The sequence below is a fragment of the Microtus pennsylvanicus genome, chromosome 8 (assembly GCF_037038515.1).
Source record: "Microtus pennsylvanicus isolate mMicPen1 chromosome 8, mMicPen1.hap1, whole genome shotgun sequence".
Classification (NCBI taxonomy): domain Eukaryota; kingdom Metazoa; phylum Chordata; class Mammalia; order Rodentia; family Cricetidae; genus Microtus; species Microtus pennsylvanicus.
The window spans coordinates 21,451,684-21,469,940 of record NC_134586.1 but is presented as its reverse complement, the minus strand read 5'-3'; the positions used below and the strand labels follow the sequence as shown (position 1 = coordinate 21,469,940).

Genomic DNA, 18,257 nt, shown 5'->3' with positions numbered 1-18,257 from the left:
TCCAGATAATTTTCAAGTTGTTTCCCGGCCCAAAGCCACGTCTATGGAGAGGAAGAGGAGGAAGGGGTGGATGCTGGAAGGAGGGGGCTGCTCCTCAGACCCGGGAGAATATGACCCTCGTGCAGAAATCCTCGTGTTCTTGGGGGCGCCATTGGGCGGCGCGGCCAGCCGCTCGGGACCGCCGCAGGCCGGGGGCAGGGCTAGCAGCTGGTCCTCCTCCGCCCTCGGCCACGCAGGAAAAACCCGCTTCCTCGCCCCTGCATCTGCTGACAAGCCGCCCTAGGTGTCTGCGCGAGCGTGGCCACACAGATACAGCTTTCTAGGAAATGGCTCGGGAGGGGCCTGGGAGGGGGAGAGGGAGGGTTTAGGTTTGGCTCTCCCCGCGCCAGCGAGGCCACCCTTCCTTTACCCGGAGACTCCTGGGTCGTGCACCCCTCAGTCTTACATTCGGCGGGGTCTCGCGCCTCACTCGTCAGCCAGGACTTTGGGTTGGCCCTGACACGTGCTCTAACGCATCCTGTGGTCAAGGCTGTTTGTAGAAGGGACACGGCGGTGCTTCCTCACCTCCTTCCTCCTCCCACCACGCTTTTCAGCGTATTCTACTTGGGGAGGAAGGGGTAAGGACCCAGGGCCCCCGTCAGGGTGGCCACGCTGGCACGTGTAGATAGCATGGCGTGGGTTGCCGCGCTCTGGGCACACCAAGGGCCACTGAGTCCCTCCTTCCCTGAGAACCGGGGCCTGAGCAGGGGCGCCTACAGATAGCGGAGGCTGGGGGGTGGCGCTTGGGGGAGCTGCACCCGTGGGCTCCCAGAAAGGCCCGGGAGAGGAGGTGAAAGGAAGAACGCAGGAGGGGAGGGGGGCAATAAACCCGAGGTGCAAGCGATTAACTCCGGCCCGGCCAGCCCCTTTAAACGAGGGTGGGGCGGAAGGGGTGGGCGGGGGGGAGGGGATATCACTTTAAAAGGTTGAGTAAGAGTTTGGGGCGCCGTCTCCCCTCCCTCTATTTGCATAGCCAATAGCTCTGGGGCTCCTGCTACTGCGCGCTGATTGTTACCGGGCAGATTACTTTTTTTTTTTTTTTGTAGGACGCCTTCCTCGCTACATCAAAAGGAAGCCCAGGGAGGGCGGAGAGAGAGCGGGGACCCGGGCGGGCTCGGGCTACAGAGGGGCCCGGGTGCCTCGGACCTTATCAATGGCTGCGGGAATTAGTATCCAATCTACTGCATGTAAAGAAAGGGGAGGGAAGGGGCGGGCGAGGAAAATGTCTAATTGCAGTGGAAGCCATTAGCTTTCGGGAAGAAAAAAAAAACTCATTGAAAAACTCAAGTTGCAAACTCAAAATGAAACAGTCCCGCGACCAACATGACTCTTGGCTAGTGCACTGTCCATCACCTGTTGCTTTTAATCACAGGCTTCCCAAATAGAAGCTTTTTGGTGTCACCCTAGACAGATAGGTGAATTTACGTTTTAAGACCTCATAAAAGCAATGACTAAAAAGTTCCCCAGGGCCACCTCAGAGGAACGGATCTGCTAGAGCTCCTGGACAGGGGAGCAAAGTACGGGGCGACATAGGTGTAATGGAGGTGTCCATCTATCCCGACCAAGGACTTGGAGGCCGTTCAGTCTTTCCACACCACTCGAAGGCTAGCGCCCTTCAGGGTCTCCTCTACACCTCCAGTGAAGACAGCATCCGGAGCTCCGAGGCGGGGAAGAGGCGGGTGGTCGTCGTCGGGGCTCGCCCACCCGGAGGACAAAGTCTGGGTGGCGGGTCCTCCAGTCTCCAGAGCCTGCGGAGGGCCCCTCGCCTCTTCCCTCCCCCACTCTTGGCTTTGCACTGAAATTCCAGCGGGGAGGGGATTCTGGGGGTGGGAGAGGTGGCCTGCGGCGGGGAGGACGGCAAAGGAGGGGAGGAGAGGGTCTCGGCACGGAGGCCCCAATGTCTGGAGCCTGAGAAGCTCTCTCCTTCAGCTCCCCATCTCCTTCCCCCTCCGACTACTGAGGGTTCCCGAAGGTGAACCTCGCACCGAATCCGTCCCCAGCACGTGGGGTGAGGCGTGAGAGGGTGCGGAGGTTGGCAGCATGTCTCTGAGAGGTTGGGACTGGAAACTGCATTCTCTCTTTCGGTCGCCACTCTGACCACGTGCTAAAAAAAAAAGCAACTTAATTTCTTGGGTTTTTTTTTTTTAAAAAATAAAAAGTGCTCTCTCTAGCTAGCACGCGGTAAAGGACATACCGCCATAGGGGCAAATGTACTTATTTTTCTTGAATGTGGACTTAGGTGTGCAGAAGAAGCGCCAGTGTGCTCTGCTGGGAGGGGGGTGCAATAAGAATAAGAGTTCTCCTCCTCCCTCTTTATGACCCCTGAAGGTGGAGAGATCCTTTACCGGGTAGAATCGGTGATAAACCTGAACCAAACGCGAGTTTTACTGGACTTTTAGTCTCTCCGGGACGTGTCCCCCCCACCCCCTCCTTTTTGCATCCAGCAGTTTCGGTTGGAAAGTATACAAAGCCTGTAGGTGTAAGGTGCAGTAGGGGGTTGGGTGTTTATAGGCATATTTCTGCAGGAACCTGCCACCTAGGCACACATTCTAATACGCTCACCTGGCGGATGCCAGCCAGCCAGGTGATCCTGCGCTCGGCCACACGCTGGGGAGTCCTTGGTTCGAATCCTGTCACCTGGACATTCTGGTCCAGGAATGGGGGGTGGTCATTGCCTCCTCTCTGACTCCCACAAAGAATAGAGCTGTGTTTGTGTTACTCCACCGACGTCAATTCAAACTCCAAAAACTCGACAGTTGCCCATTGTAGAGCTAAGTGAGAAAAGGCTCAGTAAGAGGAGTGAGGGAAACATAAAAAAATGGGTTTAAAATGTGAGAAGGCGGGTGGGGGTGGGGAAGAGTTGGGGGAAAAAAGTCCGGAAAAGAGGAGGCAAAGGACCCAGGACTGGAGGCTTCCACGCGGAGACCAAGCAGCTCCAGGTGGGAAAGCGTACCAGGGACCCTCCCCGACAGCAGACCAGTAGACCTGATGAACACAGTCTCCAGCCCTGTGCACTCCAGCGACCCTCGGGTGGGTTTCAGCTTGGACGCCCGTAAGGTCCCTGTGGCGGCACATGAGGAGGTTCAGAAGCCAGGGCCTGCAGTTGGCTCACCCACCTCGCACCTCTCCTTTGGAAGAAAAAAATTAAAGACCCAAACTTCCTCGTCTTCCTGTCTGATTCAGCTTCTGGACACGCCTCACCCGGCCGAAAATAGCCCTGGAAACACATTTACTTTTTAAAAGTGAATTTGCTAGAAAGATCTGGCGGGATTGGGGAGGGGGCGTCGGGCCGGCGGCGTCGGGGGTCTTGGTTCCCTCCCCGGGTCGCCCCCGGGAGGGGACGGCGGGGCAACGGAACCACGCCTCTGCTTGGGGAGCCACCACGCGGCTTTTTCGCGGAATTTTGACGTCACCCACATGTGGGGGAAGGGGTTGGGAGAGCGAAAGGAAACGGCGGGGGAGGGGGGCGGCGCAGCCGGTAGCGAGGTGGCCGCCCAGGCGCTAAGAGGGTCCCAGGTCCCTAAGCACCCGCTGAGTGCCGCGGTCAAAGTTGCGTCTCAGCTGCAAAGTTCCGTTCCCTGTTCCCTGATATTTTCTACTCCCCAAAACTCCCCCCACACCTTCCACACTTATTTTTATTTATTTTTTTACTTTGTAATCGAGACCCGCCCTTTGCTCCAGAAAAAAGCTGGTTTCTTTGGTTTGCGGTCCAGTTCTTCTGGTCCCTGACATCCGACTGAGTATCGCTATTGCTGGTGGCGACGGCCAGCCGGGGGCTTACTAAACCTCTCTGCACCCAGGAAGACAAACTTGAGTCATTCTGCTCCTTGGGAACAGAGTTCTGTGTTTACTGTCACACGCGGGATTTTTCCACGCGCGACCGATTCCTCCCTGTCTCACCGCACATTCCATTTAAACATCCTCTGAACTGGTTACTATGGCGGCGACACACGGAAGCTCCTGGGGTTGCATGGGAACATACGCCCACGGATTTTGCTGCACCCACAGCTAACCTATCTATAAACACTCCCGTGAGAAGTACAGAGAGATGAGCGCAAGAGCAGGGCCCCTCCCCGCCCACTCTCTGGAGACCCACAGGGCATCCGTACACGTGGAGAGTCTTCTAGAGAGACTGTAGGGGTCGAAAGTTGCAGGGTGAGCCCACGCACCTTCATTTCCCTGAATTTGGGCAAAATCTTTTTAATCTTTCAGTTTAGAGCCGCGAGAGCGCCTGGTAATTAGGATGAATCGATGGTCACAATCAAGTTGCCACGGTGGGGTATTGAGGAGAAAAGTACCACCTGGCTCTACTTGGAAATGGACTTAACGTGGAATTATTTGCTTCAAAAACTAGGGGAGTTTTCAGTTTGAATCAGAGGTGAAGACTGGAAAGATTTCTATTTTGGAGACGATAGAGTGGTTATGAGCAATGCTTTCTTGCTTCGTTTGAACACATTCTCTCTATTTTTAAATTATTATTTAGTTCTTTTTCGTTTAATGATTGCTAGTCTGACCCAAGCAGCTTTGTTTTGTTTCTTCTGGGGAGGGAGTGGAATTATAATTAATAAAAATGTCAATAATTGCTCTTGAGGCTCAGGGTGAGGAATCTTGATTGAGGAATGCTGCTTTTTAGGTGGCTGATGTGATGAACATTGGCTTTGTGTGTACAAGGTAGGGAAACAGAATAGATTACTAAACATTTGTTTTAAAAGAAAAGAGCTAAAGGAAGTGTTTTCAGAACCTAACAGACAAACATGCTTTAAGTTTTACTTCACCTTCATTTGACAGTTTAAATTGTGAACATTTCTCTGTAAAACTTTTAACACTAACCCCACTAGATTTTTTTAAAAGCAAAAGTCAATTTTATTTGTTTCTCAAACACTTTACTTTTGTTCAAATTCAAACATTTTTTCCCCTCTAAAAAATGCCCACTTTCTTAGTGTGGTTAAACACATTTGATTTCATTGCATTACTGAGCCATGCATGAGCCAAACTGCAGCTTTATATACCCTCATCATTATTCTCTATTTTCTATCATATTTTTTCAGCTATTAAACATAACTGTCAACATTTGTTAGCCCAGTTTCTGCACAATCCCCACAGCACACCAGATTCACTCTCCAGCTTTTCCACACTTAATTCATTTTTTTAAAAAAAGGAGAAATGATTTTTTTCTTTAGCTCTTAACTTTTCCTCCTTTTTTTCTAGAGGCAGGATGAAATTTATTTCTAAGATTATTTTCTTGGTTTTTCTGGTAAAAAGAAAAGAAGAAGAATGAGCTTGACGCTGTGCATCTGGTTGTTGTTGTTTTTTTTCCAGGTTTTTCGTTCTACTAAATGTGCACCTTCAGGGGAGATGCTATGCTCTAGACCTGACCTGTTGGGGCTGAGTTTGTGTCGGGGTGCTAGACAGCCCATGCTAGCTTGGACCCCTATGAGGAATGTGTGTCCTCTTTGCTCAGCCTTAAGTCAGGGCATCTACTTTTGCATGACCTCGACACAGTGAGTGTCTGTGCACTGAACAAACACTCTGGGCAGAGGACTTTATATGGAGGATGAAAATTAAAGCAAAAAAAAAAAAAATCCAAAGTTGTTTCTGCTTTCAGCTGTCTGCAATCACACTCTTCCTCATAGTCCCCTGAGCTGCAGATCAAATGAGTCTTGGTACCATGTGGAGGAGTTAGTGTCTCGGAGCCCCAGTGTGTGCTGCGGTCATGTTAGTCATGGTGTTGAGGGACAGCAATGAGTCTCAGTATTGCATGGAGTGCATGCAGGAGCCTTTACTTTCTTCTTGTCCTCAAAATTGTTGTCAGATGGTTAAGTTTTTGTTTGGGGACACAGCACTAAAAGCATTTAGTTCTGACATTTTTTTGAAACTAAGTCACGCACTGCCTAGATGAAGGGTAAAAAAGAAAGAAAACCCATAAAGAATTTAAAGTGAATAAGAGCATTTCTTTGCCTTATTTCCAGAGTGTTGTTCCTTCATCATGCCCATATATGTTTCCATTTACTTAAGAGCAGCCTCAATGTCAGCACAATGGGGAAATGTCAGCATCAGGACCCAAGCCCCGCCCTGGTATCAAAAAGGATGCTGTGAAGCCAAGGGTTTAGGTTAATTTACAGCAGGCTTTGTATGAAATGCTTACACTTAGCACCCCATGGCCACCAATTGTTTCTGGACCATGAAACCTCATTGTTTTTAAAAAAACAAGCAACAAAAACCAAACAAACCAAAACCAATGTTTTTTTAAGGGCAGAGGCTTCCATCATGACTCGGATGTGCAGGCCACCGTGTGTGGGGTTCTCACTGACAACATTTAATTGAGGACCTTTAGCTGTATCAGGAGCAGCACATGGCCCCCGATGTCTGATGATAAACGCATGAGGGACTGACTTTTCTCCCCCCTCTTCTCTTCTGAAGAAAAAAACCAAAAACATTCTTCTCTTTTCTTTCAAAATAGTGTGTTTAATTTAAAATTTCCTTAGCAGAATACTGAATAAGGCTCCAACTTACTTGCTTCGGTAAAGAGACGTTCACATAATTACTCTTTGTAGTGCAATTACCAGCGATTTTATGTCTAAGCGAGTCGGGAATGGAACGCTCGTGAAATTTGCTACAGTTGAAATGAAAACCATACTTACCTTGAGAAACCAGAGCCATACCTCCTCTCCAGTCACTAAAGACTGCAGACTGTATCTCATACAGCTGAAGACCCAATTTTAGACAAGCATTGTTCTGGACCATCGATTAGATGAGGTGTTGCTTAGGGCTGAACCTCCTGAAGTTTTGGGCAGTCATAGAATATGCCTCTGTGTTCAGGAGTTTGCTGTTGAAACTATATAACATCCTTCAGGGTTTTGCATGTTGAGAGAGCTCATATATGCTGGACTGATAGCATTGCAGGTCTATGTGCAGATACAGCAGGGCATGCTGGGGGGCATGATTTGGACTTGCAAGGAAGAACTTGATTGGTCTTAATGGATGAGTTGACTATGCTGAGATTTCCATGTATCTGGCTTTGGCACTTTATTGGCTTACGGTTGAGTCCTTTCAAACCTGAAGTCGGTGGTAGGATGGACATATAGCTGCTAGTCACTCAAAAAATGTGTTGGGAAACGTGAAGGAAAAAGAATTGATTCATAAGCTCCTGACCCCAAGAAGCACATTCTCTAGTGATTAAGTGTGGGAAAGAATTAACATACCAGATGAATGGGTGGGTTTTTAAAATAATAAAATCTCAATGGGGAAGTAATTCTTTTTCCTAGTGTGTTTTTCTGACATACAGGAACTCTGGGTTCCATCCCTGTCACCCAGTAGAATTAGGCTAAGAGTATGTGCCTCCTAGCATTTGGGAGATATAGGAAGGAGGACCAGGAGTTCATGGCTACTCCTGGCTACATAGGGAGTTTGGGGCCAGTGTGAGATCCATGAGACCGTAAATAAATACAAGTAAATAAGAACGAAACTTCTTCTTATATATTGTGCTGACCCGAGTGATTCACAGCAGGGAGATGTAGTAACTTCAGTTCAGATGGAGTCCAGTAACCACTGGCTGGGTTGCATAGTGTTTCTTCTGAAGACACGTTCTTAGCTGTGTTCTCAATTTGTAATCTATTACAAATATTATCTGTATCAGAGATACAGCGGGGGGCCAGAATGGGATACCGCAAACCCTGCAAACTAGCTGATTGAGTCCTTTGAGACCTACTTAAAGACAGACCTGTGTCCTTGGCCCCTCATTCCCGTGAGCATCCGTTTCTGTGAGTGGCTGTGGGTCTCAAGATTATTGCCTCTAGTGGCACTTGACAGGGCAGAGGTCAGTGTGTACTTCTCTTCTGGGGGAAGGGTGTGTGATTTGAGATGAAAGTAGTTTATCCTGATACGGCCCAATAGATAGCAAACAGTCTTTTTTTTAAGGTACTTATTTTTATTTCATATGCATTGGTGTTTTGATCCCCTGAAAACTTGTGGGTGCTGGGAATTGAACCCTAGTCCTCTGGAAGAGCAGCCAGTGCTCTTAACCACTGAGATATTTCCCAAACCCTGTAGGTAGTAGCTTGAATGCCACCAGAATATGCCCCTGTCCTTGGCAGCACACAAGTGAACAGAACTAGCCTGGAAGCCAGAGGCCTCCCATTCTTGTTCCTGGTGTGCCCTTGACTAGTACTGCGACCAGGGTTGCTGTCTGTGATCCGAAAAGACTGAGTTCGCTCATCCACAGAATCAACTGACCATAATAAGTGATCTTTAAGTTCTTCGGTTCTGCATCGCTGGCAGCACCCTTGGTTTTCTTATAGTCATTGTCCAAACAGGATTCAACACAGCGTCATTTGTATATTCTACCTTTTATATAAAGATTTTAAATGGTAGCGATGTTCTCACTCCCTCGCTAATTGGAAGACTTTTACCTCATTTTCATTCATTTATACCTGTTGTCAGCTGATGAACAACGGACAGTGGGGTCCGTCTTGTCCCCAGCCACCGGAATAAAATCAAAGCTTAAAGGCATATGGCGTATGGAAATATATGGAGTATAATCTTGCTCCAGGATGTTTAAGGAAATCCTGGCTAATTCAGACAGAGCACATACACCTGGTTTGGAGTGGGTTCTGATGTAAAGATCCTCTTCCAGGTGATTAAGCGATGGGCAGTCCATAACCCCTTCGAGTCTCTTTGAATGAAGCCCCTTTTGAGATGCTTGGAACTTACGTAGCAACAGGTCCATTGATTGTAAAAGAACGTCACAGATGCCCCGCAAGCTGCAATATTTAGACAGGATCCTTCTTGCTTTTTGGCAAGCCTTACTACTTAGCAGCCTGCAGTTGGAAACTCTGCTGGCTCCTATTTTTTCTCATTCATTTTGAATCTTTGAATATATCAGAGACGCCATTTGTTTGGGTTGTCTGCTCAGCAGTGCAAGTCAGCAAGCTACCCATCCCTGGAATTACAAAAACATGTGCTACCATGTCCTATTTCCAATTTGGCCATTAAAGAAGAGAGACATGTGGAAGGTAAATCGTTGCATTTAGTAAGGTTTCTAGACAGTTCTCCACACATATTTCTTTGAGTTCATGGAATCCCGAAAAGAGGGTTGGCCTGGGGTTCAGGGGAGGTGTGCTAATTCCCTATCTGCCGCTGCAGTAAATTAGGGCTTCATCGCTGTAATGAAATGCAAGGGGGCAGCTTGGTTTGTAAGCAAAGAAAAGAGGCTGCTTGTCTCGTGGCTTTGGACCTTCAGAGTCCCAGATTAGATAGTTGATGCACGATTAATAAAAACCCAGGGAGATATTGGGGTTCAGCCTGAACATAAGCCACGAGACTTGGCATCTTATCCCACAGAATCTTCCTGACAGTTTCCATCCTCGCAGACTGCCTTTTGTCATGAAAGCATGGCAGAGCAAGACTTTCCCCTAGCTCAGACTGTCAGTTGGCCAGGTCCCTGTGTGTGCAGTTCCTTCAACCACCCTTCCTTTTTTATGTGGCCATCAGCCCCTTGCCCTCAGGTTACCCTCCTCAGCACGCTGTCTCTTCACTGGTATCGTCTTAGTGTGTACCCTTCCTAATGTGTAGCTAGCAAAAAGGGGGAACCTGGAACACGCCTGGGACCCACAGACCTTGAAGACCATGCTAGGAAAACATGAGCCGCCATCATTGCCTCCCTGGCCCTGGGTTGCTGGAGCCGCTCAGTCTCCAGTAGCCCTGAATGCACTACTATCAAGAGAGAAATGATTCTGCCATCTTGTCCAGGCCAGTTTCGTAAATGAAACCTGAGATTGTACCTACTTGCTCATTATCCGCAGATTAAACTCAACTGTGCATCGCCTTCCATCAACTGCATGCGGCAGCCCCAGGGAACAGAGCTAGGTTTTCCATAAGAGTCATACTGCTGCAGACGGCTACATATGACGAATTCAGGGAGAATTCATACTGCATTCCGGGAGATGCAGTAGTGGAGGATGAGCCTGAGGAGCACTGCACTGCTCCTGGACAACTGAAAAAGGCAGGTCTTATAGGAAGATGCTTTTGAAAAGTGGGTTCAAGGAGCTGGCAGGAAAAGAAGTGGAGCAGCTCGGCAGAAAGACACTGAAATAGAAAGATGCACTGTTGGCTGCAGCTACGGGAGTGGTCGACAAAGGAGCATGCCATTGGTAAGTGGTAGGACCAGCAGGCCTGCCAGGAGGCTTGGGTCACCACTGGGCCCACCTTGTCCGTCCACATTGCTGCCCGCTAGGCCAGTGCCGCCACGTGTCCTGCAGTGGAGCTACCGCTGCTGCTGCTGCTCTTTCTGCTCACCCTGCTTGGTGGAGGAGGGACCATGGTGATGCCCAAGCTGAGAGCAGAATGGGCAGACCCAGTGTCCTGCCCCCAAACACACTGTCTAAAGAATAATTACCCTAACTCTGAGCAGCAAAATATCTGAAATGAAGAATGGTTCATTTTCTGGATTAAGTCTTCCTGAAAGACTTCTGTGGTCTGTGCTGTGACCGAAGCCCGTGTTGGTGTCCAGGGTCAGTACTGATGTCTGTGAGCCATCCCTGTTGATGTCCGTGGTCTGTGTTGCTGCCGAAGGCTACGTTGATGTCCATGATCCAAGCTGCCATGGAAACCATGTTAAAGTCTATGATTAAGCGACCTGTGCCAGAAACCATGTGGAAGCCCATAACTGGTGCTGCCACTGACTACTATGGACAATGAAGCTTCTTCTGTGGTGGTATTGATGGCTACAGATAAACTGTGTATAGAGACATTGAAGACTCCTGTGACAACGTCCCCACTTCCCTCTCCCCCAAAAGCAATCCCCAGCCATGAAGCCACTAAAGAGAGTCCTTAAAAACTGTGATAAAAATGCTGAAGTGTAACTTCACAGTTGATGGCTTCTGGTGGGGTGGGGTTGGGAAGGACTCAGTTTTCTTTAGAGGGTTGGCAACTGGGAGTTGACTGTGCTCCGGTGAGCTTGGGCAACACAAATTGGATTTGGTGGGGCATTTTTTTGGGTGTGTGTGGGGAGGTGAGGGGGAGGCACCAAGGTGGAGGGGTGGACCCGAGAGGAATGGGAAGCAAGTAAGATAAAGGTGCACTGTACAAAATTTCCAAATAATTAATAAAAATATGTTGGGGAAAATATATACATTTCCTTTAAAGCATAAACAAACAAACAAACAAACCTCACAATTCTGCCAGGCTGTGATAGCACATGCCTTTAACCCCAGCACTCAGGAGGCAGAGGCAGGTGGATCTCTGTGAGTTCGAGGCCAGCTTGGTCTACAGACTGAGTTCCAGGACAGCCAGGACTGTCACCCAGAGAAACCCTGTCTCAAATAAATAAATAAATAAGCAAATAAATAAATCGATGAGACCTTGACTTGTGTAGGGCTTTGTTTTCCCCATCTGCAGAATGGTGTAATACCTTCCAGGAAGAGCTATAAGGGGTGAAGGCGGATAGCACATGGCGCCATCCCTGTGGCCGGGAGGCTCAGTGGCTACTGTCCATGTGGTTTAATTTCTTTTTTCTTTGTTTTCTTTTTTGGTTTTTCGAGACAGGGTTTCTCTGTGGTTTTGGAGCCTGTCCTGGAACTAGCTCTGTAGACCAGGTTGGTCTTGAACTCACAGAGATCCACCTGCCTCTGCCTCCCGAGTGCTGGGATTAAAGGTGTACGCCACTACCGCCCAGCTCATGTGGTTTAATTTCAAACCAGTCCATTATAGAGTCCTAAGCACACACTCTTTACTGGCGGATATCAAGAGCTGCCCCTATCTTTGGTAGAAAGGATGGGAAACCCACCTACATCATCCCAGAAGTATAGAAACCTTCACACATCCACTCCCGCATTCTCTGAATCAAGGAGAGTAGTTTGTGGAGACACGTTTCGTAGTTTAATGACATGGTATTTATTTTAATGAAATGGGGGGGGACATATTAAACTCATGATTTCACAGACATGATGGTGTTTGATGACTCTGTACATTTCACTAGCGTTTCCATGACACTGACATTTTTAGAGGAGGTTCTGTTTAACAGCATGGAAGGTGAAGAAGCAGTATGTTTTAGAAGAATGACAGAGGCGTGAGCAAACAATTCAAGCTGGGGAAGCACTGAGCCCTGGCTTTCTCAGTCTTTCCTCCCAGCCGCAGCAGAGAGGGCAGATTCGGAAGTTCAGGCTTCATGTAGGCCATCTTTATTTAAACAGCGGTGCCGTAATTTTCTCATCCCTCTCCTTTCTTCCTGCATCTGCTCTACCAATGACTCACCCTCCCTGCTTGACCCTGGCCACTTCTCATTGCTCACTTCTGCTTTCGTGGTGTTTCCCCCGCTGCCCGTGACTTTCGCCTTTCTGTGTGGGTTTGCGTTTGTCCTATTCCCCTCTGCTTTTAACTATTTTTTTTAAGCCCCTGACTTTATCTGGCAGTTCTCTGGAAGAACTCCATTCTAGAGACTTCCATTATTTGGTCTCACCCAGTTCCTGTTCTCTGCAAAGACCCCTGGGCCACCGCATTTGTCCAAACAGTCATTCGCCGATGTTTAACATTCCAACTGCCCAGGTGACATCAGTCAGGACTGATACCAGGGGACTTTATTTATTTATTTTTTTAATTAAAAAGCAAATCCATGGGATACGCTGCTGTAGTTTAGTTTAAAAATTTGATTTTATTTGATTCATTTCTTTTTTACATTTATTTATTACATAATATTTGACATCTATGTGTTGGGGGGAGCGCATACCAAGGTATTTGTGTGTCCATCAGAGGAAACGTGTGAGAGTTGATTGTCGCCTTCCAATCATGTGGGTCCTGGGATCAAATTCAGGTCATCAGGTTTGGTAGCAGGTGCTTTTAGGTTTTACCCAGTCAGCTATCTTGCTGACCCCGTGTTGTCTGAGCCCTGATTACACCCCTACATATGCATTAAAGGCTTGGTCCCAGCCAGTGGTGCGAATGGAGCATGGTGAAACTGGAGGAAAGGAAGATAGGTCACTGAAAGAGACCCCTTGAAGGGCATATTGGGATACCAGTTACCTAGCCTCTCCTGCCAGTTATCTATCTCCTCCTCCTTCCTGGCCACCTCGAATACTAAGACATGAGCTGTCTCACTGCAGACCCAAAAGCAGTGGCGTTATCATTTATAAATGGTGGTGACCTGATGCCAGTCCCACGAGGGGCAGCAACGGCCACCCGGACACCTGAGGTCTCAGTGGGTCCCCTTGGCAGGTGGGAGACCGCGGTGTTAGAGCGACAGAGAGCTATACCATGCAGGGAGATCTGGGGTATAGAGTTTATTTAGTAGGTTATGGAGGGGGAAGGGAAAAGGAGAAGGGGTGGGGAAGGGGAGAAGTGGGGGAGAAGACAGAAAGGCATAGGCTGCATCTCCAGAAGGGCGGGGGGGGGGGGGCTGGAGAACTCTTTGCTTCAGCAGGGTGTGTGGGGTGGGGGTGTGGGATTGGAAGTGGGCGTGGCTTGTCTCTTAAAGGGACAGGGTACCTAGGTGATAGACCAAGCCAGTAGATTGCTAGTGGGAACAAGGGACTGAGTCCTCAGAAATGGTGAGCCAAGATACACCTTTAACCTTTAAACTGAATAACTTAGATGTTTGTCACAGTGCCAGAAATCTGACCAGTATGTGTTTGTGTGTGTGTGTGTGCTCCCGCTGTCCATACAGAGCTCTGTGGAGCCTTTCTTTTTAAAGATTTATTATTCAATTTATGTGCACAAGTGTTTTGCTTGCATGCATGTGCACCATGTGTGTGCCTGGTGCACTGAGAGGTTAGAAGAGGGAACTCTAGGCCCTTGAGTTAAAGACGGTCTTGAGCTAGCAGATAGGTGCTGGAAATTGAATCTGGGTCCTCCATAAAAAACCATCAGTACTCTTTAGCACTGGACCTGACATATGTATTTCTAAGGATGTGGAAGTCCACAGACACGGTTCCTATATGCTGTGGAAAAGCTGGAGAAGGCATTCACTTTTCAGCTGAGGACATAAAGTGGCAGTGACACCAGGACCTTAAACAGCACACCAGATGGCTAAAGACATGGTACCACAGACATAAAGTTCCTCTGCAAAAGCTGGGAGACATGCTGGCTAAAGCCATTTAAAGAATTGCCTGTCTGAGCATTATCTGAAGACAAGGAAATCAAACAGATTGTTTGAGGTAGATTAGATGTAGATTTTGTAGATGAGCAAGAGCATAGACTTCACACAAAAGGCAGAGGAAAGTCAGTTAAGGAAAATGCACAGCACCAATAGTGCCCTGGTGCCGGGAGTGGGGGTGAGGGGTGGCGGGGCAGGGGTACCAAGCGAGAGATCCCACTTCAGCATAGGTGGAGAGAGATCAAGGAAGACACCCGACACCCACTTCTAGGCTACCTACATACACACGGATATACACTTGCACACACAGTGGTGTCCATATGTATATGAACTCACACATCTCACACAAACACACAAATAAAAAGTAATAGAGGCATTAAGGTATTTTCAGATAAACAAAAGCTGACAGATTTTATTTTTTGTTGCTAGCAGATCTCCCTATATAAAATACTGACTGGAAGCTAGAAGTGTGGATCAATGATAGTACACATAGTTGGCACCTGAGGAGGCTCTGTACTAAATATCTAGCCAGAAAGGTGGGAAGAAGGGAAGGGGAGAATATTGAAAGCTCTTGTAGCTTTAATGAAAGGACATTAGACAGTAACTCAAATCCACACAAATAAATTAAGGCACCAACATGTAATTATGTAGGTACCAAAAAGTAAATTGTATATGTGGATTTTATTCTTTTATATAACATTTTTTATAATTTAAAATTAAGATTTATTAAATGTCATTGATGGTATAATGTATAAAGGTGCAGTTTGTATAATAACAGCACAGAGGAGACAGGAACCATGTTTCACTGGTGTTGAGTGTTTGCTGATGTTAAGCTGGAATCACTTCTTGCTATATGATAGTAGGATCTTAATTATAGTACCAAGAATATTCTGTAAGAAAATAACTAAAAACTAATCTGTAAAATTAAACAATAAAATAATTCAAATGTTATATAATATCTGTTAAATATAAAATAAAACACTGGTGAGGAAAGAAAAATATCTCAGTATTTGTAAGAATGATAGGACAAAAGGAAAGCATAAATCCTGACTTAATTACATTAACTGTAAATGGCCTAAATATTTGAGTGGAAAGGGAACAGATAAGTAAAGAAAACATGCTCTGGATATGACATGCTTTCGATGCAAAGAAAATTTAGTTTAAAATAAAAAGTTAGAGACTGTGAATGTAGCTCAGCAGTGCTAAAATGTATTCGTGAGGCTCTGGGCTCAATTCCCAATATTGTTTTTTAAAAGAAGGTTAAAAGATGAAAAAACGTACACTATACAAACAGAGAAGAGCTGGAGTGGCTATATTATGCCAGACAAAGTCGACTTTTCTATAAGAAAGAACATTTTATAACGATAGGAAAATAAGTCCTCCTTATTACAAGACTTAGCAATTGTAAACATTTATGTACAGAAAGAAAAAGCTCCAAATTAGTTGGGAAAAAAAAAAACCATTTGTGTGTGTGTGTGTTGCAAAAGCTTGCCTGCTATTTTTATTTTTTGGTTTTATTCTGTTCCTCTGAGACTTACACAACATAAATCTAACTAGTATATGGCCAGACGGGTTTCATGTGCTTGTAGACGATGCTCATATCTTTTCTTAGTTTCCATTTTCATATCACACTAGCAATATGAATATTTTCCGAAGATACAATTCTATTTTTCTGCAAAGAGAGCTACTGTGGCATTAATTAGAAGAGGAGGCACATTCACAGAATCTCAGGATTGAACAGAAACTGAAGTGATCTGATGCACATCTCTGCTTTTGTACATGAGCAGACCGAGTCCCACATTTAGCTCAGTGGGACTTAGCTGGGTCACTCACCTGCTTAACCGTCCAGTTTTTATCCATGATAGGGTTCCTGGATTTAATTTCTTTTGTGTGCTTTACTGGGGGGAGAGAAGAGAAGAGAAGAGAGGAGAGGAGAGGAGAGGAAAGGAGAGGAGAGGAGAGGAGAAGAGAAGAGAGGGAGAGGGAGAAGAAGAGGGAGAGGGAGAGAGAGGAGATATTTATATAGAGATCCCTAATTTTAGTTACACTGACATTCTTTAGGATTTATTTTTTTATTCATGAGTATGTACATATAAGTAGTGCATGGCACATGTGTCCATGTGTACAAGGATCTAGAAGAAGATGTCAGGTCCCTGAGAGCTGGAGTTCCAAGCAGTCGTGAGCCACCCTGCATGAATACTGGAAATTGCTGGGAACAAGAGCTCAGGTCCTCTGGGAGGACCGCAGGGGCTTTTAACTGCTGAGCCATCTCTCCAGCCCCAGCATTGGCATACTTTATCTCAAATTTGCCATAGAATGAAAAAAGCTAGGAGTAGTAGAAGAGTTGTATTGAACTTTTAAAGTTTGGATCCAGTAATCAACTTCTTGGATAAGTTGCTTCAAAATAAGAGTTTTTAGTGGAGGGTGTAACTCAGCGGTTGAGTGCTTGCCTAGTATGTGAAAGGCCTAAGATGTACCAAATAATAATGATAGCAATAACAGTAAGAAGTCATACCCAAGATACCATATAGTTAGTATCTATTGAGCACCTATAGTCCATGAGGCATTTACTACATACATTACCTATGAGCCTCTCTGTGCAAGTCTAGTGTGACTAGGAAGCTTCCCAGGAGCTTCCTGGATTTGAATATTTGGTTGCTTGCTGATGGTCTATTGGATAATGATCCTAGAGGCTCTGGCTTCAACAATGGATTAATCCCATCAGAGATCCCAAAAATTATGGAATTATTGGGAAGTGGGTCATCTTGCCCTGAGCCCTTCCTGTAATCCTTTCTATCTCTGATTCCCCATTGCTGTGATGTCACCTGCTTTGCTATGCCTGGCATGATCAACGGGCACCTCTGGGATCAGAAGCCAAAATCAGTCCCTCTGCCATTAAGTTATTAGCTTAGATTTTGGTCCCAGAGCACCTGGAGCATCAACCCTTTCCCTGCAGGGTCTCCATGGCGGCTGGGGTATATACATCCTCTGAAAACTAGAAGACCTATTTAGTACAAGTCCAGCGAGGCTCAGGTCTGCATGCTCTCCCAGACACCCCACTTACACTTTGCCCAAACCAACTTCACCCCTAAGTTTTTCTGCAAACTCCCTGTTGTCAAGGTTTCAGCATTTAAGGGCAATGATGGATTCTGTGTGTTTGAGAGTGGTGCCGTTGCCTATTGTGGGAGTGAGAATGAGGAGCTACGGGCACAGCTCAGTGACACAGTTCCCTGGTGTACCCTGTCTTGGGCATCATGGACCACAGTAAACAGGCTCCTGACCATGCAAAGGAGGCAGTGAAGGGAATCCTGGGCGACTGGATGGATGCTTGGATGTCTACCAAGGTCTGGTACCATGGCATCTCCACCCTGCTACAGCTTTCTTTTTCTTTTTTTTTTTAAACATTGTGTATGCCTGCAGGCCAGAAGAGGGCACCAGACCCCATTACAGATGGTTGTGAGCCACCATGTGGTTGCTGGGAATTGAACTCAGGACCTTTGGAAGAGCAGACAATGCTCTTAACCTCTGAGCCATCTCTCCAGCCCCCCTGCTACAGCTATCTAAATAGGTGTTGGAACTTATTCTTTTCAAATTTTATTTTTTAAATTATGTGTATGTGCATGTAAATGTGTGTACCCCTGAGGCCAGAGGAGGACACCGAGGCCCCTGGAGTTGGAGTTACAATTGGTTGTGAGCTGCCTGATGGAGGAGCTGGGAATCAAACTCAGGTCCTCAACAAAAGCAGCCAACACTCTCAACCTCTGAGCCACCACTCCAGCTTCTTTGAGACCTTCTTTTTCACTAGGGTTTCCCAGTTTCAGCTTCTGGTTCCTCATCTGTCTTCACCAGCTCCGGGGCAGGGCTGCCTCGGGGGAAGTGAAAACAGTGAGAAGATGCCCTGAAGATTGCAGCAAGCCTGTCTGAAAAGAGTACCCCATTAGAAGGAAGGGCAGGCACCCCAGGCTGAGCAGAAAGAGGAGAAAGAGGCAGATGTACCAGTCTGTGAGAAGGAGATGGATGAATGTGAGCTGGCACCAGCTGCTGAGCCTGAGGGCAGGACCCTTCTTCACCTTCATGCTGGATAGTTTAAGCATAAGTGTTCCAGTGGGGATGCCATTTGTCTTAGCTAGGATTT

At 46.9% G+C, this 18,257-nt stretch overlaps 1 long non-coding RNA gene across 1 annotated transcript; it reads right to left on the bottom strand.

Annotated features, from left to right (window-relative positions):
* Positions 1 to 1,212: 1,212 nt before the first annotated feature.
* LOC142855990 (uncharacterized) lies at positions 1,213 to 3,366 on the bottom strand. Its single transcript, XR_012911574.1, has 4 exons — positions 3,192 to 3,366; positions 2,993 to 3,100; positions 2,602 to 2,810; positions 1,213 to 2,143 (listed from the first exon to the last, which is right to left on the bottom strand). It is a non-coding gene; the product is annotated as an uncharacterized LOC142855990 (long non-coding RNA).
* Positions 3,367 to 18,257: the final 14,891 nt, after the last annotated feature.